General features: G+C 42.9%; 1 protein-coding gene and 1 non-coding gene across 2 annotated transcripts in view; both read left to right on the forward strand.

The window, feature by feature from the left end:
• LOC126297841 (cAMP-specific 3',5'-cyclic phosphodiesterase-like) overlaps window positions 1-23,256 on the forward strand; it is a 1,751,676-nt gene that overhangs the window by 824,284 nt on the left and 904,136 nt on the right. The gene's annotated exons all lie outside the window — the stretch shown is intronic.
• On the forward strand, window positions 16,658-16,732 carry Trnas-cga (transfer RNA serine (anticodon CGA)). The gene has a single exon. It is a non-coding gene; the product is annotated as a tRNA-Ser (tRNA).

The following is a 23,256-nucleotide window of genomic DNA, read 5'->3' on the forward strand; positions in this document are numbered from 1 at the left end:
AGGTATTGGATGTCCTCGTCTCATCATTGAACGTGGAGATCGGAGTTCAAATGTGTGTGAAATCTTATGGGACTTAACTGCTAAGGTGTCAGTCCCTAAGCTTACTCACTACTTAACCTAAATCATCCTAAGGACTAACACACACACACCCATGCCCGAGGGAGGACTCGAACATCCGCCGGGACCAGCCGCACAGACCATGCCTGCAGCAGACCGCTCGGCTAATCCCGCGCGGCGGAGGTCGGAGTCGCACCTTCTTTGTAAAGCAGGATAAGCGGCGAGCTGTGGCAGATCTGGCAACAGATTCCTACGCTGGCAAAGATACAAGTGTTTCGCAACACACTGTCCAGCGGACATTGTTGAGTACTGGCCTCCGCAACAAACGACTTCTGCGTGTTCCCACGTTGACTCAAAGACGTTGTCAGTTACGATTGCTACGGGCACGGAATTATCGTGGTTGGACGGTGGATCAAAGGAAATGCTTTTCTTGGTTGGATGAACCGCGTTTTTTACTAAACCAGGTTGAATTTCGCGTCCGGATGCGCGGACATCCAGACGAACGTCTGCTCGAACCATATACCGTAGCACTGACGCCGGCCATTGGAGGTAGTGTTAGGGTATTGGGGACATTCACATGGGCTTCCGAGGAACATATGGTAGCAATCGCAGACGTCGTGGCAGCAGTGGACTACGTCAACACTGTTGCGGACTACCTGCATCCCTTCACGCTTCATGTCACTCAGACGGCGTTGGCATCTTCCAGCAGGATATCTGTCTGTGACAGAAGGCCAAAGTCGTACTACACTGGCTTGAGGAGCATGAAAGTGAACTCATGTAGAAGTCTTGGCCATGAGATTGGCCTGATCCGAACCTGGTGGAAGATATCTGGGACGCTGTCGGACGCCATCTCCGCACCCACCAACCGCTAATCCGTAATTTACGGGAATTGAGAGATGTCTGCGTATACCTCTGGTGCCACACATCTCTGGAGATCTACTAAGGATCTGTAGAATCCATCCCACGAAGAATGATTGCAGTGTTGTGTACCAAAGGTCATAATGTTAGGCTCGTCACCGTACGTGAAACTGCAGGGTGGGACGGACAGGCGAATCAGGATAAGGAAAAGAGATCATCAAGTTTTAGTTATTTTATATAGTTTCACAAGTAAAAAATTTTGCACACAGGCTAGAGCATTTAAAAGACTACACCACTCGTCATTTGAATCGATTTAGTAAATTCACGGAAAACTCAGACTCGGATAAACAGGCAAGGAAAAATCCATGAGCAAATTATAGGCGTGGGAAGCAAACTACTGGCGAGCGGAGAGAGCGCTCAACCTTTGCGGTTACATGCAGGATGTTGCAAAACTTGGTAGAGATATTAGTACGGGGCGCACTGGTCGGCGAGGTGAAGTTATTTTCTACAGCTCTTGCGTCTGCCATTGTCGTGTTTTGGCTCTAGAAGCCGTCGAAGATTTAGTGCGCCGGTATAAGTAAACGAAATACTGTTAGCAAGAAATATAATTTGTTCTATTGGGAGCTAACCATCGTTTTCACGTGACATTTATTTGGTTCCCATTTCTGTGAATCGTTTACATTTACCCTTAGGTTAGCTGTGTTGGCTATTGTAATAAGGTGGTGACCGGATATATGTGTATGAATGTACTCACAGCACTTTCTCAGCATTCCATTACCAAGCCATTAAACATTAGGAATACGCATTGAAAATTAAGACAAAACAGGTCCTGTTTCTTTCTAACGCTGCCTTCAACAAATATCTGAAGACACCAATTTCTGTGGTCACATTTACTTCTTGATACTCAAGGAATTCAACATTAACGCTCTCTACCGCCAAAAACGTATTTCGACTGGCACGTGTCCCAAGGAAAATAACTTATTTCACACCCTCTGTAACACACGATGGCACACGACCCAACCCAGCCCAAGTGATGCAGTGGACCGTTTCCCTGAGAATGCTATCGAAGCGTTAGAAAATTTTGTCAACAACCATTTACCAAGTAATGTTAGACGTGCTAGAAGGAAGGCATTATTGAATCAAAATCGTCATGAAACCCAGTCATAAAAGTAATGAATTTGTAGGAAATGCAGTCTGACTACGAATGATATTGTTTGTAGTAGTCTTTTAAGGCATACAGTGTAATTCTGTTCGAGCGTATGAGGCCCATGTCGCACTTGAAACTACCTGAAAAATTAAATCTCTGAGCTTCATCACGAATCGAACCTGAATCTTTTCCTGTTGCAATGCTCTTACCGATTTCGCTGTCCGGCCACAGATACGGCTTCTATTCTGCAAATACGTGATGTACTTTTCTAGCTTCTAAGTGTTTCTCCAGTATATGTAGCTGGGTGAAAGGAATATTAGAGAAATGGCTTAGCCATGGGCTGTTTTCAGAATGAACCATGCACTCTACGTGGAGCGCACTCTACTAAAGGCATCACAATCGGTCATATGTTTGTAACAGAAGTGCTGAAAAACCTTAAGTGCCAGATACTCTCATAAAGGCAACTAACTGTCTCCAGAAAACAAACTTAGAAACATCAAAGAACAAGTTTTCATAAGGTTACTACAAACATTCTTCAGCTACCTAAATATGCTTCCCCTCCAGGCAGTGGAGATGAACTTAGATTAATAGTAGCTCGCGCTAAAGCTGTATTGGTAAACAGTTTCCCAATGTTCCTTAGTGAATGGGGTGAGAAAAATCCGTAATTACTTTACAGTGAAATTACTATCTAAGAAGCAGTTTCCAGTGGTTTGTGTACCATGCAGGGCATGTACAGGGCATTCTTTATGCGCTTAACACACATTAAACCTACAGTACAGCTGTTTTTGCGTTTCGCGTCCCTTCCTGCTTATATTCGTATGTTTACGAACGCGTGTTTATACGTACGTTGACGCGTGCGTAACTCTATCCTCTGGTGCCAGTAGAAGACTTAACGGTTTGTATTGTTCCAAGCAATTAAATACAGAGCCTCACTTACCAGTGTTTCAGCACACCACCTTTGAATCGGGTGCTCATTACGGAACTGGAATGTAACGAGTGCTATTTTCTTCGCCGTGCTTAAACAGAAATGCTTTTTCTGTCTGACAGCGTGGCATCGGTGACTCGAGACCAAAATATTTACGAGGATTTTGGCACAGACTTCAGACCGCTATTGCTATTATCCTGCCCGAGAAAACGAACGCAGGAATAGCTTTGCTGTATACAGAACTTTTTAATAGAGACTGTTGCGGGATACGTTGCACTAGAGAGAAACTTTTGATACTCCATTTTTCTCGAAGAAACATACTCGTTTTGTCGTCTACAGAGAAATGTTGCTGAAGAGGAACACCCAAAATAATTTGAGGGAGATCCTGAGCACGAACACAGCATTTTACTTCATATATGATCTGCCTATGTGATTCAGTCCGTGTGACTCCTTAAAAATCTGTAAGTAAGAACTATTTATCAGCATTCCGAACTATAGATTACCTAATTCATAGAGCTGAGAGTGAATCGCATTTAATGGTAATCGTGTCCATCTCAGTAGCTGAGTGGTTAAGATTCACTCAGTGACTTCGACTAGCGGGCACTCTGTCCATTACCTGTTTGCTGGCACTAACAAATCAGCCTTCGATTTCTGAGAATACCTTAACGACCGACATTGTGCAGTTGTCAAGAACGCTAAGTACCAACAATATTTCTTGAACTTTCTCCGGAGTGCTTTCCGCAACCCCCTTGCAGCTGGATCGTCCATGCTAGCAGCAGCTGACACGTCCTTCCTTTCATTTTACAGATTCGATCTCCTCCACGATTTTTTATACACATTTGCGTGAAGACGTGCATCGATGATCTACTGGTGCGTCGTGATCACGCAGGTTTTCTCCCGCTGATGTCGAAGGCGATCGCCAGTCTTCGCGAGGACGTGTTAGTGCGACGGGGATGGAAGTGATGAAGGTTTTTGGGGACTGCCTCTTAAGTTTAGCGTAGAAGTGGCGGTGCCATTGGCTTCTCCTTTTTGTAGGCTTACGTATGGTCAAGAATGTGAGGAACTTAGTTTATGAAGTGATCGGCGTTTCTGACTGACATGCAAAGGACCCGGGCTCGATAACCTGCCGGAGATTTTATCCGCTCGGGCAGTGGGTGTTGTGTTGTCCTCATCATCATTTCATTATTATCATCGACGCGCAAGTCGCCGAAGTGGCGCCAAATCAAAGGACTTGCACTAGGCGGCTGAACAATCCAATACGGGGTCACCTGGCCAGTAATACCATACGATCATTTCAGTGGAAATTGCGCTTTCAAAGAATATGATTATTTTATAGACCATTTTTCACTAGCAAAATTATTGCACGGAAGTACACAATGGTTGCTAGATACATACTGCAATACGTACACTGTTGGCCATTGCGACTGCAAGGAAAATAGAAAATAACAAAACTTACGTATTTTGCGTACACATTGTAGTAGTACGTATACATTATCAAATTTGTAGATGGTTTGGGGGCATATAGAGTGCGAAAGTTAGTGCACGGAGCTGCCACTGTGGCAGCAACAATTTCATTAACCCTGCTGGGTATAGATTTGAACTGAGTGTGGGTGGTACGATACTGGTACCGGTTGGTTATAATTAAAGTGCAGCTATCGAGAAAGGTCCAGTGTACCCTGAAATTATTCTACGGCAGCGAGACTTGATGGATATTATAATCCGTTTATGGCGAACTGATTTACTCTGGAAAAAATTAGGTTCAATTTTGGCCATCAGGTGCAAATTTGGGTTGTGGATGCAAGAAAGATTTGTAGAAATGTTTGCATATATAATTGATTAGGAACGGGATGTAGGCAGAAAAGATCAAACGAACGAGAAAGGCAAAATATTGATATCATTAACGGCCGCTTATGCAATTTGTTCATTGAGAGAACTGGAGACGTCGCCGAGATGCTGTGCAAAGCCAGATTTGTATCTGGTGGCCAAAATCGGAATTAATTTTTTCCCAGCGCAAATCGGTTCCGCATTAACGCATTATAATATCTACCAAGTTACGCTGCCATACGATACTTACAATCCACACTAAGCTTCTGAGAATAGCTACACTTTAGTTACAGCCACCAGGTGCGTCATTTTCCGCTGTTTCAACTCTGTGCCATAGTTTGTCAATAGCAGTTGCTGGAGAGTGGTTGTGTGGCAACCCATGACCAGATGTTTTCAGTGGGTGGGGTATCGGAGAAACGTGGTGACGAGGGCAACGGCCGAAGATGGGCGCAGCAGGGCAATATGCCGTCTTGCTTTTTCTTGTTGAAATTTTACGTCACGGACTAGACACTGGTCTTAACGCGTTAGAAATGTAACGTCTGCGGTCTAAAGTACCACAGATAATTGTGCTGTGTACCCAATGGAACACCCAATGGAACCCCATACCTGGTGCTGGACTTGTGTGACGGTGACGAATGGACGTGCTGAGTCTGTATAGGGATGGCAATGGAAGTATTCGTATGTGGAGGTTCTGAAAAAGACGACTTATGTATCAGTTCATGTTGGTCGCACCGCTGTCGGCGCGTGTCCCTATGCTACCGCGTAGAGGGGTTGGGTTGGGTTGTTTGGGGGAAGAGACCAAAGTGCGAGGTCATCGGTCTCATCGGATTAGGGAAGGATGGGGAAGGAAGTCGGCCGTGCTCTTTCGAAGGAACCATCTCGGCATTTGCCTGGAGCGATTTAGGGAAATCACGGAAAACCTAAATCAGGATGTCCGGACGCGGGATTGAACCGTCGTCCTCCCGAATGCGAGTCCAGTGTGCCGCGTCGAGGGAATCCGTGCTTATTGAGTGTGGAGCTCAAGCTGTCTTCGGATTGCCCGTGTTGATACTTGTTCTTGCTGCAAACGAGCACATTTCATGACGTGACTTTACGATTCTCAACAGCCGATTGAACCAAAGCCTGTCCTCTCAGTTGCTAGTCGCGTGGTACTACACTGTTCCTGAATGGCGGTGAGTATGGCCCCCTGACCCATCGATCCCATATTTGCATGAGAGTTGTGTTATCCTAATCAACCCACGTAAGCCATACCAAGGAACGGTAAACCGCATCATTGATAGGCCATGATACTACCAAAAAATGGTTCAAATGGCTCTGGGACTTAACATCTGAGGTCATCAGCCCCTAGAACTTAGAACTACTTATACCTAACTAACCTAACGACATCACACACATCCATGCCCGAGGCAGGATTCGAACCTGCGACCGTAGCGGACGCGCGGTTCCAGACTGAAGCGCCTAGAACCGCTCGGCCACAACGGCCGGCCACTGTAGAATTCCGACATGTATTGCTAGACGTTTCTCCTTCTCACACGAGCCATAGCATGATATTCTCATAAACAAATAACATTCAGATGCTATTTGTGGATGAAAAAGACGCAGTTTAATCTTTTCTGTTACACATAACACCGATGACCTACTTAGTACGGTTGTGCTGAAATACTAATCATTTGCATATGCAGGCATGTAGCTCATTTCATCTCAGTTTGAATTGATTGTACTGCCTTCATGGAGTTGCAGTTGTAATTCGAAGGATTTTAACTCTGTTGTTTTCGTGTCATTCATATAACAAATACCTAACCTGCGGTAAAAGAAATCAGCTGAAACTCGGAAGAGTTATTTTCCGCACTCAGTAATTAGAACTTAAAAGCAGTTGTAGAGCTTCCCCTCTTTTCAGTAATTTTCTTTTTTTCCCCCTTACGAAAACGAGCTATCTTATGTATTTAATTGCTGAAGTTTTGTCTGAGACGTAAATTTTAATTTTAATATGAAATAACTCTCAAAACATCAAATTTAATTTCTGATTAATTACCTGAAATTGTGTTATCGTTCCTTCTGCTACAGAAGTTTTGCATGTATGTTTACAACTGCATAATCAGCAGCTATTTATTATCCAGGAATCTCTTGCACTGTATTTGTTCCTTATCAAAGTTGTCTTTAAGTAATCATTAATGTTATCCAGGCAAGAATCACAAAACCTAACTCATACAGAATGAATTTGCAATGGTAATAAGAACACTATACATCCTGTCCAACCTGTCCAACATACTCCCTCCTCATTTGGACATCGTGATTTGCGCATTCCGTGATTTCCTAAATTACTTCAAGTAAATTTCAGAATGATCCCCAAACCTCGATACGCCGACGCTCATAAGCTTAAATTTTCTGAGGAGTGTATTCTCACGAAAGATCTAAATCTGCACCAATACAACAACTACTGCCAACAGATCCATTTCCGCCGGCCGCGGCGGTCTAGTGGTTCTAGGCACGCAGTCCGGAACTGCGGGACTGCTACGGTCGCAGGTTCGAATCCTGCCGCGGGCATGGATGTGTGTGAAGTCCTTAGGTTAGTTAGGTTTAAGTAGTTCTAAGTTCTAGGGGACTGATGATCACAGAAGTTAAGTCCCATAGTGCTCAGAGTCATCAAGATCCATTTCCAACGGTTTAAATTCTCCGATTGGTTGTGGGAATGGATGACAGTTTTGCGAGGAATGTCATCTTCAGTGATGAGGCGCCATTTTCAGCTGGACGGCTACATCAACAAACCTAAGTGTCTGGTTGAACCGGCGAGACTCTTCACGTAACACTTCAACAGCTGATGTGTACTCAGCGAGCGATACGTATTTTGGACGGGCGGAGAGGCTGGGCCTCACTTTTCAAGAATTCCACCGGAAATACAGTGACAGTGGATGGCGTACGTCATCACAATATGATAAGTAAGTGTATTTGATCAAGATACGAGAGAATGGACATCGAAAACCAGTGAGTCCAGCAAAATGACGCCACCAGCGCGCGTTCACGCACATTATTCAAAAATGTTTAAACGTGTGTGAAATCTTAAGGGACTTAACTGCTAAGGTCATCAGTCCCTAAGCTTACACACACATCCATGCCCTAGGGAGGACTCGAACCTCCGCCGTTAGTAGCCTAGCCGCACAGTCCGTGACTGCAGCGCCTGCGACCGCTCGCCTAATCCCGCGCGGCGCACATTATTGCTGGACAAATTTCTCGGTCGTGCCATTTCACGCCATGGATACCAGAATTGGCCACAAAAGTGTTGTGACATGGCGCGGGTGACTATTTGCTGTGAGTTTACATGATGTCAAGTGTTTACGCAAGCAAACCTGGAACTGTTCCTGAATCAAAGGAGCAAACTGAGCGCCTCATTGCGGAAACAGATCCAGAAATGTACAAAAACGTCACTAACTGTTTTTTAAACGCCTATTTTTTGTCTACAAAGTTTCGATGGATATATTGTGAATAAAAGTCCGTTTTTCTTCTTTTTCCTGGCCTTTATCTTCACAAGCTGGCCAACCGCCCCCCCCCCCCCCCCCCCGCCCTCCCACCTTCTGCAGACACCGGACGGTGTTTGTGTACCCCATTTGTCGGCGACTATTGTTAACCCATGCGAATCGTGTAACTGAGGTGGTATGGGAGACCAACCCGGTATTCATCTAGATGAATGAGGGAAACCGCCTAAAAACCCCATCCAGGCTCTCCGGCACACCGTTCCTCGTCACCGAGCGAGGTAGCGCAGTGGTTAGCACACTGGACTCGCATTCGGGAGGACGACGGTTCAATCCCGTCTCCGGCCATCCTGATTTAGGTTTTCCGTGATTTCCCTAAATCGCTTCAGGCAAATGCCGGGATGGTTCCTTTGAAAGGGCACGGCCGATTTCCTTCCCCATCCTTTTCTCACCTGAGCTTGCGTTCCGTCTCTAATGACCTCGTTGTCGACGGGACGTTAAACACTAATCTCCTCCTCCTCCTCCTCGTTCCTCGTCGTCAATCTGCAAGGCGTATTCGATCCAGGGTGTGCTAACGCGTGGCTATCAGGGCGGGTTTATGAGTAAAAGTCGGTCGGCTATCTATATCTCGTTTTTGTTAGCGTTTTTATAGTTTTTATTTCTGATAGGTATTTCGGTCCGAAAGCTCCATTATCAGGTTTTTAACTTTGACATGACGCTTTCCGTCTTGAGCGTGTGAAGCAGTTGCAGGTGCATGTTGTGAGATACTGCTTCACAGGACATCCATTACGAAGTTCCTCGAAATTGTTTGCTCTATGTTGTATACATTTATAAAATATACAGTGTCGAAAGAAAACTACCGATACTCTTTAAGGACAGGTAGCTTATACGGTAATAAGTGAAACATTTCTAGTAAACCCGGGCTCTAAAATGCATACCTTAAGTGCTGTGAGGACTTATTCATCTTTGATTGAGCGAGGTGGCGCAGTGGTTAGCACACTCGACTCGCATTCGGGAGGACGGCGGTTCAAATCGCTGTGCGGCCATCCATATTTACGTTTTTTATTTGATTTTAGTAAATCGCTCCAAGCAAATGCCAGATGATTTATTCGAAAAGGCCACGGCTGATTTCCTTCTCCAGCGTTTCTTAATCCGAGCTTGTGCTCCGACTCTAACGAACGCGCCGTCAATGGGACGTTAAACTGTGATCTTAGTTTTCCCGTTTTGTTCATCTTCGCCGGCCGGACTAGCCGAGCGGTTCTAGGCTCTTCAGTCTGGAACCGCGCGACCGCTACGGTCGCAGGTTCGAATCCCGCCTCAGGCGTGGATGTGTGTGATGTCCTTAGGCTAGTTAGGTTTAAGTAGTTCTAAGTAGTTCTAAGTTCTAGGGGACTGATGACCTCAGATGTTTAGTCCCATAGTGCTCAGAGCCATTTGAACCATTTTTTGTTCATCTTCGCTAGTGTCTAATTTTTCCGTCTTCGCTAGAGTGAAACAAATTTCTTCTCATGAACAAGTGCTAATTACTCTTAAGATATGCTCTTCAGCGCAGTTTTTTACTAGACATTTTTTTTTTGTTTTCTTTGTTTTGGTGTAAGGAACCTGCCCGTAAACTTTGTCGGATTTTTCTTTGAAGCATCGTGTAAATCTTCCACTGTCTGTGTGCCATTTGAAACCATTATGAATCGTTAAAATATGTCCGATATTGTTTTTCAAAGGTAAAAATATTGTGTACTAAAGTGTACGAGATAAAAATGTTTCAAATTTTCAAATCACCTACGTATTTACTAAAAAATTAAATTGTGCCTTTTTTATTAGGACGCCGTTTATTAGACAAAAACCTTTCCACGAACGTTTAGAAATGCCTGCGTATGTAAATTGTATTTCTTGTTCTTAATCTATAATACTGCGACACGTTCAACATCCGTGAAAAAGCTGTCTACTGATGAACAGAACTATTACTGCTAAGGAGAGCAGATTAGTGTTTGAAGTGCTAGATGCGTGTTGACCGACGAAAACAATGTGTTAGTGGTCATAGCTGTCGTGTTCTTCGGATCTCGTAGGTGAGTGGATTAGGCGCGGGGCCGCGGGTAGTGAAGAGCGCGTTGGCTTGGCTGTGTTTTCCTTAGACGGTACTTTTTTTAGGCTGGCGCGCGGCTAGCATGAGCGGGTTAGTTGCGCGGCCGGCCACCAGGGAGTTCTGTCAGTTATCTACGGCCGTCACTCAGCTGATGGCAGTCTACTGGCTGCCGCGGCCGCTCGCGGACGTCAAAGATTGGAGTTTGTGTCGGCTCACGCGCCGGCCTCGTGGCGCGTCACTTCCCGGACTCTTCGGCGCACCCTGTACTCAGTATGTAGCCGAGCCCGCGAGCAAGCCGACCTTCCTCGTGCGAGTTTGTTTGTGCTCTGACAAACCTCGGTGTCGAGGCGAGATGATCCCAGATTGTTGACGGGCGCCGGGTGTTACAGTGAGTGGCAGTGGAATGGTGCCTTACACGTACGCAGTGCAACACGATTTCGACCTCATGAAGAAACGCGACAGCGACCTCGTCAAGAATCGCCGCCGGTCTGACAGCTTGGGTACCATACCGTACAGACCGGCCTACCGCATCGTGTACTTACCTATCAAACCGTGAGTTTCTGTCACATTGCCCCTTTGGTGCTACGACTGCTCACGTTGTCTAGATTAACACGATACAGCGCTTCTGTGGTCCATGGTATTTGTCTGTCCCGCCCTAATGTCTGAAGCAAACACCGTTGTTACGAGCCGTTTTCGACGTGTCTTCTCTCCGCATCGCATACTCGACCATCCCCTCTCATTTCCCGTGGGGACTTTTAACGGGATTGTGCCTTACCCGACTACGTCATTATTGCACTTCACCGTGGCCGTTGTGGGAAACACGATGTGACGGTACGGCAAACAAGTATAGTGGTGGTTAAGGAAAACGCATCGCACTGTGAATGCTTCCAGGACAGTTGTGCATATACAAACAAGTGGTGCAGCACGTCCTCGTGAAATATCACAATAAAAACTTGCGATATGGCGACCGAGGCGCCTTCACTCCTAGGTGCAATAATTTTATGATCGACTAATGCTAGTGCCAGTTTTATACACATGGCTCGAATTGTCATGGTCCAGCAGATAGAAGACCGTCACACAGACTACAGAGATGATCAAAGTTTAAATATCTAACTTTTTAAAGTATTACTGAGTTATAAACACAATATTCCTGAGATACAAAAGAATTGCTTTTGAAACAATGATAATTTTTAGTGGCATGTCCTTAAAGAAGATTAACAACTATTTTGTAACATTCTTTTTGACTCCAGGCTGTTGTATTGTGGTAATGCGTTCAATATCGAGCCATTATCTGTGATTCTGGACCCATGAAACTCCTCTCTTTCCAAGAGCATGTATCCCTTCTACTTTTCCATCGACGACAAGTTGGATAAAACTCTAATTGTTTGGAAACATATGGACAAAATACGTAATCACTGATCTGTTATCCACCCATGCTTTTTTTTTCGGTGGACGGTGCAGCCGCATTTCAAATTTCTTTAGCTTTGCGATTGTAGAGGGGATCCAGTTTATTTTATTTATTATTTATTTATTCGTCCTTGGACCATATAGTACAACAGTATTGGACATGTCGTATGCAATACGGAAACAGTAAACACATACATAAAACACACACGCAACGTAGGGTAGAATTAGACGTGGATAGGAAAGGAACTTCACCATGCCCTAATCAATGGAACTATCTCAGCATTCACCCTAACAACTTGGGAAAACCATGGAAAACTCAAGCTAGGATGACCACAAACTCCTCTCCCTCCCTTCCTACCTCCCCTCCTCCCCCAAAAATACGAGTCCAGCGCATTCACTGACTTAGCCACCTCTCTCCGTACATGGTTAGGGAAAAAAACCACATGTACGTGGTTTACAAAGGTATTACAACGTCCAAGAGAAGGACAAACGACGCTGTAACTATGTAACTATAACATGATACTGTACTAACTGCACTTCTGATAAAAGTAAACACATGAACGCTTTATATAAAGTTGTTGAGGAATATAACACATGGGCACCTGCCGACGCTATATCCGTCACCACTACTGTTGCACCACATTCGTTCATTGCATCTCGAAGAGAAAACAGAAAACGATCATCAGAAACCTTCTTTCGCAAAGATAAACATAGCATATACGGTATATCAGTGAACAGATTACTAGGTCCTCGTTAATTGTTGAGCACTTACTAAACCTATATCACATTTATCAACAACAAATGATTTTAACTATCCTCTGAAACCCGTTTCCTTTTCAACACGCGTAAGTATGTTCGCAGTGCATTATAAAGCATGACCCATAATGGCTCACATGTCTTTGAGTACGAGTTGTTCTTCCTTGTTCTACGTGGAGGGATTAACAGTTACGAGTGTTTTAACTAAGGTAATCACTATTGGTTTCCAGTACCAAGGGTTGAACTTCATGCTGTTGTACAAGTAAGACACAGCGCTTCTCAATTAGCTAGCGCGTGCTTAGCTGGAGATTACCAACATATATGAAATAGAGCTTTTGAACTATCCTAATATAATTTTGCCTGGTCTCGATCAATGGTATTTGATTTTGGTCGGCATCATGAATATTTTCCCATCCCTAACAACCGCACAGTCTTAGCGTCATCGAGCTGATGATTACTTGCAATTTTAAGAAGTTTCTGCCATGTCAAAGGTCGTTTGTCTGTACTCCCATAACCTCAAATTTATTGATCCTGTCAGCAATCATCACACTCTCATCTCATTAAAAGATGATGTTCAAACATATATTACAATAATAATAATACGAAATTAAAAATTAGAGACGTTCAACAGTGGCGCTTTGGCCGCTGCTGCAGTAAAATATTGTTTGGCCGCAAACGCTGATGCAAATACTCTACTCACATTTGATAGATACCTTCAGACATCTGTTGGTTGAAGGTTAAAGACCAAAAAGCAGTGCTTCGATAAACACGCGTAATCTTGGTAAAGCTTGGGGCTTGTAACACAGACACAGAGAACACACTCAGGATATAGTTTAAAGGACACTATGGTGCGTTATGGATGTGTTTTTATATAATCGCTTTCTTGTAGATCCTAAGGCCTGTGGTGAGTGTACGATAAGTTAATTCTACCTCTTCTGTCGTCCGCAAGGTGGACGAAAATTAAAATTGCTTACGCGTGCCACGTTACGTCACTGTTGTTCCATGTATTTTGATTGGTTACGATTTAACACGGCAGTCGTCGCTAATGATTATTCTGATTTTTACTTGTCATTAGTTGATGCAAATGATTATAAATTCAGCTAGTTTTACTTTGTTATCCTAAATTGTGAGTCGTCAGTCTTTGTGGTCGGTTTCCCCTACTAAGGACTGTATATTTCTGCAGCAACAAATTAGCGAGGGACACCACTGAGTTTATATTTTGAAAGTCTTCGATACGAAAGGTATTGCCATATACCGTTCATGTCAAAGAGTATTACAGAATTACACGGTACCGTTCGGAGCTAAAATTCTGGCAACTATGGTAGTTGTTAGTGTCACTAAATTACTTTCAAAGCGCATCTGCCTAGAGTCAATGACGGAGACATTACGTTTCGCTAGGGCTTTGAAAAAAGTTTACATATACGATACCGTATTTCGTAATTCTCTCTTTGTAAAGCTGTTTCGTAACTAACAGGAATTTGTTTAAAAAAGGAACAGTTGTGTAACACAATGTTCATATAGCTGACTTGTTTATATTACAATTCATGTAACATATTTACGAAAGCGGCAGTCACCTGCAAAAAGCATTGTTACGCAATTTATATTATCTCTGTTTCAATTATGTACACCCACTTTAGAACGAAAGCAGTCAAAACTGCAGCATAAAAACATCGAAGAAATAATGGCACCTGGCATAATGGCATGCAGCGTGTTTATCAATTGCGTTCAAATAAAAATGTAGCTGCGACACGAAATCCGAATTGTCTTCCAAAATTTATGGCGATTTATAGCAAACTCGGAGCGCAATTTCAAAGTGCTTCTAGCATTACACTCAGTCTGTAGTAATGATGTGTATCCATTGGTGTATTTTTTTTTATTTGGCTCGCTAAAGTAAAGTTTCAACTAAAAGATACTGTACCTTTTTTTCTCTTTGCGTTTTAACTGTCTTCACTAATTATTAAGTTACGACAACAGAAAAATTTTCACATTTTTCAGGTTCACAGTAGGCCATTCTCGGTTTTATCTCGCAACAATACCTATATTAGACTCAATGAGTTCTACATTGCGCACCGTGTGTTGTGTAAACTAGGCATGCCTGTTACAAAGTGGTGCTGACTGTAACAAATCCATAGCATTACTGAGCAAGTATTGAGCATTTTGTCAAGGACGAAATGTTAATTACGTAGATTAATGTAATAAGTCTCGTTAGACCATACATGTTATCGAGTCGGTAAAAATGAAGCTGTAAAACCATCCTGTCTGTCTCAACACACTAATCTCCAAAACTAACAAATTTCCATGGGTTTTCACATGTAACTTGAGAGTAGCTTCAGGCAACCTATCTGCTTTTTTTTATCAAAATTGCCACGCGAAAAAAGTTTTTAATTTAAAATTTTATCTAAAACCATCTTGTCAGTTTAGTAGTTCAGATGGTTGATAACAGCGGCGTAGTACACCAAAGAAGCAATAGCCGGCGTTGTTGGTTGCATAGTATACCAAAGAACCAATAGACGGCGCTGTTACTTTTTAAAACCAGTGACAAATGTATTTTCGGAAGTTTCATACGTGACAGAATTAAGTGCCACAAGCTTTTTTTTAATGCAAACTAACGTTGAATTTACTTGGCTAGGATATATGAATTTACAGATTTCACTTTGTCTATTAAAAGCTTAACGACATTGCTTAGATCTTTATGATGGCTCTCATTTATTTTCTTTGCTAGGAAGAATGGATTTATTAATTTTGCTTTGTGATTTGGGTTCCTAGAAAACTGTCGAGTCTTTCGAAATACACCAGAATGGCTAAAAGACCGAGGACTTCGTGATGTCCAGAATCCAATGAAGATCGTGAGTTGAGACTTGCTGCAACTCAAGAACATCAGGATTTAACTCGCTCTATGGAAACTCCTTCCGACAGCAAGGTGCGTCATACTCTCATCGAGAGCATCACGTCTCATCTTGCTCTGCACAACCCTTTACTCACAGAGACGTAAAGTTAATTCCCTGAAACATGTCATACAAAAGGAAATTTTAATGGGAAATGGCGCAGGCGAGCGAGTTTCTATACCCCGAATCCCACTTATTCCTAACTACTTAACGTTTCGTTTTAAAGATGTACAACTCCCGGTGAGTTTGTTATGCCATGCCCATAAACAAAGCACAAGGTCAGATGTTGCATGTTGCGGGCATGGGCCTAAATGCCAGCCTACTCTACGTGACTCTCTTCCGTGTTAATGAAGCAAACAAGCGCTTCAGTCATGTTCCCAATCATAGTACTTCAAACGTAGAGAAAGAAGCTTTATAAGTAAATAATAAATTCCACATCTACGGTGTCTCAGGCACAGCTATAAATAAATACCTGGACAACGCTGGGTTGCTCAGGTAGTTAAAAATGTTCCTTCAAATAAGTAATGTAACGGAATTAGTAATAAGAGAAACCCTTTATTGGTTAACTATTGTTTTCTTTCATATGATTTATTATCGTGGCTTAACATTGCAAAACTTCGTAAAAAGGAAACAATACGTGACGTCAGTAGCATGGCAACTAAGATCTTCAGTTTTTATTCTGGGAAAAGTATAAAAGACGCAAGTGCGACCATATCTACAGTATTGCTCCAGTGTTCTTGTCCCCCAAGTAAGCACGACAGTATAAGCGAACCAAATAAGCGGCGTGCTGCTGAGGTAGTAACAGGTCAGTATAGCCCGTACGAAAGCGTAACAGAAATGCTCGGGGAACTAAAATGAGAATCCTTTCCAGAAAGGGGCCGCAAATATCGGGAAACCCTGTTGGATAAATGTAGAAAGGTAGGAAGACGGTGGCACAATTCTGCTTCCAGCATTGTATCCCACGGTGTAGTGATCATGAGAGAGAGATAAAAAAGATAATCGCGGATACAGAAGAGCACAATCCTCGTTCTACCCTCTTTCGAAACGTAAAGGCAGTAGAACAGAAAATGGATACTGGCACAAAATATCATCCAACATGGACTGGACAACAGCTTGCGGAGCATGTGTAGACGTGTAAATTGTATATACAGTGCTAGTTCAGCAAGGTTCGCAGGAGAGCTTCTGTAAAGTCTGGAAAGTAGGAGGCGAGGTACTGGCGGAAGTAAAGCTGTGAGGACGGGGCGTGAGTTGTGCTTGGGTAGCTCAGTTGGTAGAGCACTTGCCCGCGAAAGGCAAAGGTCCCGAGTTCGAGTCTCGGTCCGGCATACAGTTTTAATCTGCCAGGAAGTTTCACTGCAATTTGTTTTTTGTGATCTGAATTATTGAAAAATATGAAATACAAAACCAAGTCGCATGCGGTGCGACTACATTGCAGTTTGAAGTCGGTGTATTCGCAATTCCCACCCCACCCCACCCTCCCTCTTCCCACCCTCAAGCTCAGGCAGCATGATGCGGTGGTGAGGGAAGTGTACAGCTAGGCAATGCTATGGTACACAAGCCAGGGTACAGATTACAAGCACATTCCTAGCAACTCCTGTTCTAAAATTTGTACCCTCACAATTTAAAAATGCAGACAACAGTTCAAAAAAATGTTCAAATGTGTGTGAAATCCTATGGGACTTAACTGCTAAGGTCATCAGTCCCTACGTTTACACACTACTTCACCTACATTATCCCAAGGACAAACACTCACTCCCATGCCCGAGGGAGGACTCGAACCTCCGCCGGGACCAGCCGCACAACAGACAACAGTAATTCACTGTATTTGCTGATAGAACAAACTTTAGAAATAACACAATGACATCAGAAAGTCTAGATAGTCTCTAAAATCTGCAATTAAACTGTTATTCTAGTATGGAACTCTCTGAACTGTGTGCTGGATCAAGAATCGGACATGAATTTTGCCTCAGATAGGCAATAGTCGTACCAGCTGAGCTACCCAAGCACAAATTACGACCCATCCTCACAGTTTGTTCTGTTGTTTTCTATTTTCTTACGTCCACAAGCCTGCAGTATTTTAGAAAGTTAGAGAGTATGCTATAACACATTAGCGCCTCGGACAGAACTGTGAACGCAATATTACGAGAATACTGATTATACCGGGTGATCAACAAGTCAATATAAATTTGAAAACTTAATAAACCACGGAATAATGTAGATAGAGATGTACAAATTGACACACACGCTTGGAATGACATGAGGTTTTATTAGAACCAAAAAAATACAAACGTTCAAAAAATGTCCGACAGATTGCGCTTCATCTGATCAGAATAGCAATAATTAGCATAACAAAGTGAGGCAAAGCAAAGATGTTCTTTACAGGAAATGCTCAATATGTCCACCATCATTCCTCAACAATAGCTGTAGTCGAGGAATAATGTTGTGAACAGCACTGTAAAGCATGTCCGGAGTTACGGCGAGGCATTGGCGCCGGATGTTGTCTTTCAACATCCCTAGAGATGTCGGTCGATCACGACACACTTGCGACTTCAGGTAACCCCAAAGCCAATAATCGCTCGGACTGAGGTCTGGGGACCTGGGAGGCCAAGCATGATTAGTGACGGCTGAGCACACGATCATCACCAAACGACGCGTGCAAGAGATGTTTCACGCGTCTAGCAATACTTTGTTTTTCTTGTTCTAGTAAAACCCCATGTAATTCTAAGCATGTGTGCCAATTTTTGCCTCTCTATCTACATTATTCCGTCGTTTATTAAGTTTTCAAATTTATACTGACGTTTTGATCACCCGGTACTTTCGATTAGATGGTTCAAATGGCTCTGAGCACTATGGGACTCAACTACTGTGGTCATTAGTCCCCTAGAACTTAGAACTACTTAAACCTAACTAACCTAAGGACATCACACACATCCATGCCCGAGGCAGGATTCGAACCTGCGACCGTAGAAGTCGCACGGTTCCGGACTGCGCGCCTAGAACCGCGAGACCACCTTTCGATTAGATGACCACAGTGGACAACGATCACCTTAGGATGATTAGATCAAATATTTTTGTACATTTTGAGAATGTTAGTGCGAAACGTGTGCCTGACTTTGTATAACAATGATCTGTGATGATTTCGGCCTAATTTAGTCTACACTGAAGCGTTTAATTACTCGCGCATTTCCACGTAAAACGTTCGTTTTATGAGCAAGTTCTGAAACAGTAGGGAAACTTTATATACGAGTCACAATTGAATTTACGCGTTCTGCTGGCTAGAAGCGATCCTTCAATAAAGTGTTATTGGATTAAATGAGCTATAATTTCGTTAAATATACAGAAATTATTGTCTCATTGCAAGACTCGCACAAGTTATCATCAGGGATCAGTTTTCTGAATGTCTCGAATGTACTTAAAGTATGTTAGATAGAGGCCACGTTCGGTCTTCCTCTTCCTGCGCTCCGGAATTCCAGGCCCAGTCGTTTATCTTCGGTATGGTGCTAAACTATATCAAGATTCCTATTGTTACGAAATTCTTCCGAAATTAATGAATTACGCTGGTTAGATGTATTTATTTTGCACATAAATTTGGGTCTGTAATCGAAAAGTTCTGCGAGCAATACAGGAATTGGAAATAACGAAGTTGCAGTCAGTTCAACAGTACTAAGAAGTTATAAAGAATTTTTTTTTTAATCCTAAACTCAGAGTTACGATAAAATTTATATCATTCACTGTTTTAGTGCTTCTCAGAACAACTGTAGTTACTCTGAGTGAATTTGAATTTCACCGATACCATTTCTGATGTTGTTTAGGGATATTTTCCGAGTTTTTTGGTGTAACGGACATTGGTTCCACTGTGGCTTATTGTAAGTAATTGCGTTTGATTTGGCCAATAGTGGGATGGTCGCGGTTGTCCTGTTCCACTGCCATTTCAGTCCTTAGGGACGACACCAGTGGACTTATTTTTCTAGGGACACATGATGGCCCTAGTTTGCGAGACTCCGTTCGATACTCACATGGACCTTGTTGTTGATAACGGTGCAAAATGTTCAGTTGTGGTTAGCGTCCCTTGAACTCATACCTGAGGTACGACGATGTACCTTGTCTACTGCGTGCCGAGTTTGTTTTGAAGGTTAACAATGGTTTTCTGGTAGAAAGCTCCATCTTCAGCCGGCAGTTCATTTATGTTGCCCTCTACCATGTCCTTTAGATGTTAATTCTGGTCTTTAGTATCGCGTTCACTCTTGCAATGGCCCGCAGCTCATGGTCTAGTGGCTAGCGTTACTGCCTCTGGATCACGGGGTCCCGGGTTTGATTCCCGGACGCGTTGGGGATTTTCTCTGCCCGGGGACTAGGTATTTGTGCTGTCCTCATCATTTCATCATCATCATTAATTTGTGACAGTGGCTGGATTGGACTGTGAAAAGAAAATTGAACTGTGTAACAACTGGGACTTTGTACCGGCGCTGATGACTGCGCAGTTGAGCGTCCCACAAACCAAATCATCATCATCATCATCACGCTTGTAATGACTTTAACACATACTAAAATTACAGTGTTTTTTTATGATCTTAAGAGGCACTGGTGGTGACATTTTAATGGTATGTAAATGCCATAAATCTGCTGTTTCCAAAAGACCTACGTCTCAGGATTATGTTTAAACCCTGAAGTGTGTTCCACTAAGTCCTCAAAGCCTTTGTATAGGCAGAAACGCTAAGAACTATGGTCATGATATCTTGTCTCTGAATCTAATTAAAACCATCTCAGCTGATTCGTCTTAATACCCGACCTCGACTTTTTCTGCCAAATTCAGTGCAGTTACCTCGAACACAAACTTGACAACTAAATTTTATCGTAAAAATTACCTAGTCGCACAACCTTTTGTTAGAAAAGGGTGAATTCTGTTGAATTTTACTTCGGCTGGCACAGGAACGTTGCTCTGTGCGATATCTAAAAGGCTTGACTGGTAGCACGAGAACAGATTTGTAGCTAGACGACCGGCAATAGCGGTAGGCATTTACGATGAAGCGACTTTGGAGGCTTGTGCCAGCGAATGGCTGTAGCTTTGCTCGCGGTGGCTGGGACTCGGCGCCAAATGCTGCGCCCAGTGCCCTTCTACATAATTAGATTGCGGCTTCGTCCGCGCCAGATTGCTGTAAAATCGCCTGGCCTCTCTGCAGCCTGCCATCTTGGCCTCGTTCCGTCGCGCTAAATGCTGTATTCAGTAGCTCCTCGTCACAACAGTGGCTCACGGCATCGAAATGCACTTACTACTGTCTGCTTTAACCATACATCGTAGGAGCACCTGAGCTGATGTTATTTGCTCCGTAATTCACAAAAGACTGAAAAAAAATTTAAAAGAATAAACAAAAAACGAAAACAGGAGATACGCCGGGCTAAATACAAAAAAGTAGCATACTACAGCAAAAATATCTATACCGGTGCAAGAAACCTTGGCATCGAACAACATGAGTGAGTTGCAACCATTTTATTATCCGTTGCTTCTTTCTCTCATTGTTCAGTTCTCCCGGTACACTATTTAAATTCGAAACTTGCAGGTCCACATATTCTGGACGATTTGCATTTTTTGGGTATATTTAATGTTCAGTGATCGATTGCTAGAGTTAAGATGATTCATTCAGTATTGTTAGCCATATATCCCATGGCTGTGTATATACAGTGATAGCAGAGTTTAAACTACGTCCTACTTGAGCTGAAATCGCCGATACTTGTGCGCGTCCTTTTTTGGGATGTTATTTACAAATACACTTTGGCCCTGCATATGATGCCATGGTGCATAATAGACGGAAAATAAGAACAGTTAACAAGGTTACGAAACACGATCATGAGTATGGCACCTTCAAGAAACCGTTTCACCTCTTTTAGGCTTAATCATGTTAAAGCCTGTATGTAATGTATACGCAGAGACCTTAAAATCTCTCTTAACAGTGGCAGTTAGAGGCAAGACATTTACATCTGCCTTGGGGGACGGGTGAAGAAATGAATTGGGGCATTTTCTTGAGAAACTAGTATGAAGATCAGAATTGTATTCTATACGAATCCTTCCTTTTTGTGCTGTGCAATCTCACGCGTTTGGTGCCGTGACCTGCGGTGAAAATTTTTTACCGGAGTAGCGCCGATTCTTCGTTTCGGATACTAGGTGATAAGGTCGTAGATGTGTTTCTGATATTCGTTCTGAACAGCTTCTATCGAAATTGGTTGGTTATTTGGTTGGGGGGAGGGGACCAAACAGCGAGGATTAAGGAAGGATGGATAAGGAAGTCGGCCGTGTCCTTTCAAACGAACCATCCCGGCATTTGCGAGAAGTGATTTAGGGAAATCACGGAAAACCTAAATCAGGATGGCCGGACGCGAGTTTGAACCATCGTCCTTCCGAATGAGAGTCCAGTGTGCTAATCATTGATCCACCTCGCTCGGTTGACATTCAAGTGGTGTATGTTGTCATGTGTAATCTCAAGAATACCAAAGAGGGGACTGCTGGTTGTAACGATGCGTTATCGCTATAAATACGCAGTCGTATCTAATCTGATCACGATGAAGGTATTGCGGAGCTAAATTTTTGTACACTGGCCAAAAAGCCAGTAACTAAATTTTAGTCTCTGAAATCAGTAACGCTGGTTTTAGTAGTACCAGTTTATGAGACTATGAGCGTAGTGTCAAGAACAACGATGCAGTTAGTGATCTGTCAAAATATTGTGCGGTGTATTCTGATGTTAAGATAATGAGGACGTTTATCGCCCTTGCAAAGATACGGTGTTGATATTAATTAAAGCGTTTTGTTATGTTTGTATAAGTTGCATTATCAAACAGAATAAAACACTATCAATGGTATGAATACGATTAATGCACGAGTTGGCGTAATAACGAAGAAGAAAACAGAAAAGAGAAAGCTACCGTGAACAGCGTAGTGAACGTACTATCGTAGCTACGATAAATACAAACCCAGCACCCGCCACAATAATAAAAGTTTATATGTCAACTTCAGCCATAGATGGTGAAGAGATTGAAAGAATATTTGATGAGATAAAATAAATTTTTCCGTTAGTTAATGGAGCAGGAAATTTGCGACGGGTGACTGGAATTCGGTAGTAGGAAATCCTCGCGGGGTTTGAGGCGCCATGTAACTGATTGCGCGGCCCCTCCCGCCGGAGGTTCGAGTCATCCGAAAGGTGTGTGTGTGTGTGTGTGTGTGTGTGTGTGATTTGTTCTTAGCATAAATTAGTTTAAGTAATGTGTAAGTCTAGGAATCGGTGACCTCAGTAATTTGATCCCTTAGAAATTCACACACACATCGGCAGTAGGAAAAGAAAGAGAAGGAAAAAGTAGAACGACATGGACTGGGGGAAGGGAATGAAGAAGGAAGTCAACCTGTATAATTCTGCTCAGAACATAATTTAAATCATCGCAAACACTAGGTTTAAGAATCGTCAAATAACACTGTAAATGTGGAAGTGACCTGGGAACAGTGAAAGGTTTCCGATAGATTTATACAATGGTAATACACATTTCAGATCCGTATTTTGAACTGTAAGGTATTTCAAGGGGAAGTCATCGTGTATGCGTCTCTGACCATTGTCTGAACACAGACTAAAAATTCAAGAAATTGTGGAACGGTCGATAAATAGGATTCAGAAATCGTCGAATATCGTTGAGAACATAAGTTATCGTTCGAATGAAACATGAGAAAGGAATAGAGTAAAAGACAAATCGATAGCTTTGAGAGATGATGAAACAGGCGTAGCAGAAGAAGATAACATAAGTAAAAACACAAGGCCTAGAATAAACCTTTTAATATCACAGTAGATGCTGAATTTAATTGACGAAAGGAG

Source organism: Schistocerca gregaria, chromosome X (genome assembly GCF_023897955.1).
Source record: "Schistocerca gregaria isolate iqSchGreg1 chromosome X, iqSchGreg1.2, whole genome shotgun sequence".
In the NCBI taxonomy this organism is placed as follows: domain Eukaryota; kingdom Metazoa; phylum Arthropoda; class Insecta; order Orthoptera; family Acrididae; genus Schistocerca; species Schistocerca gregaria.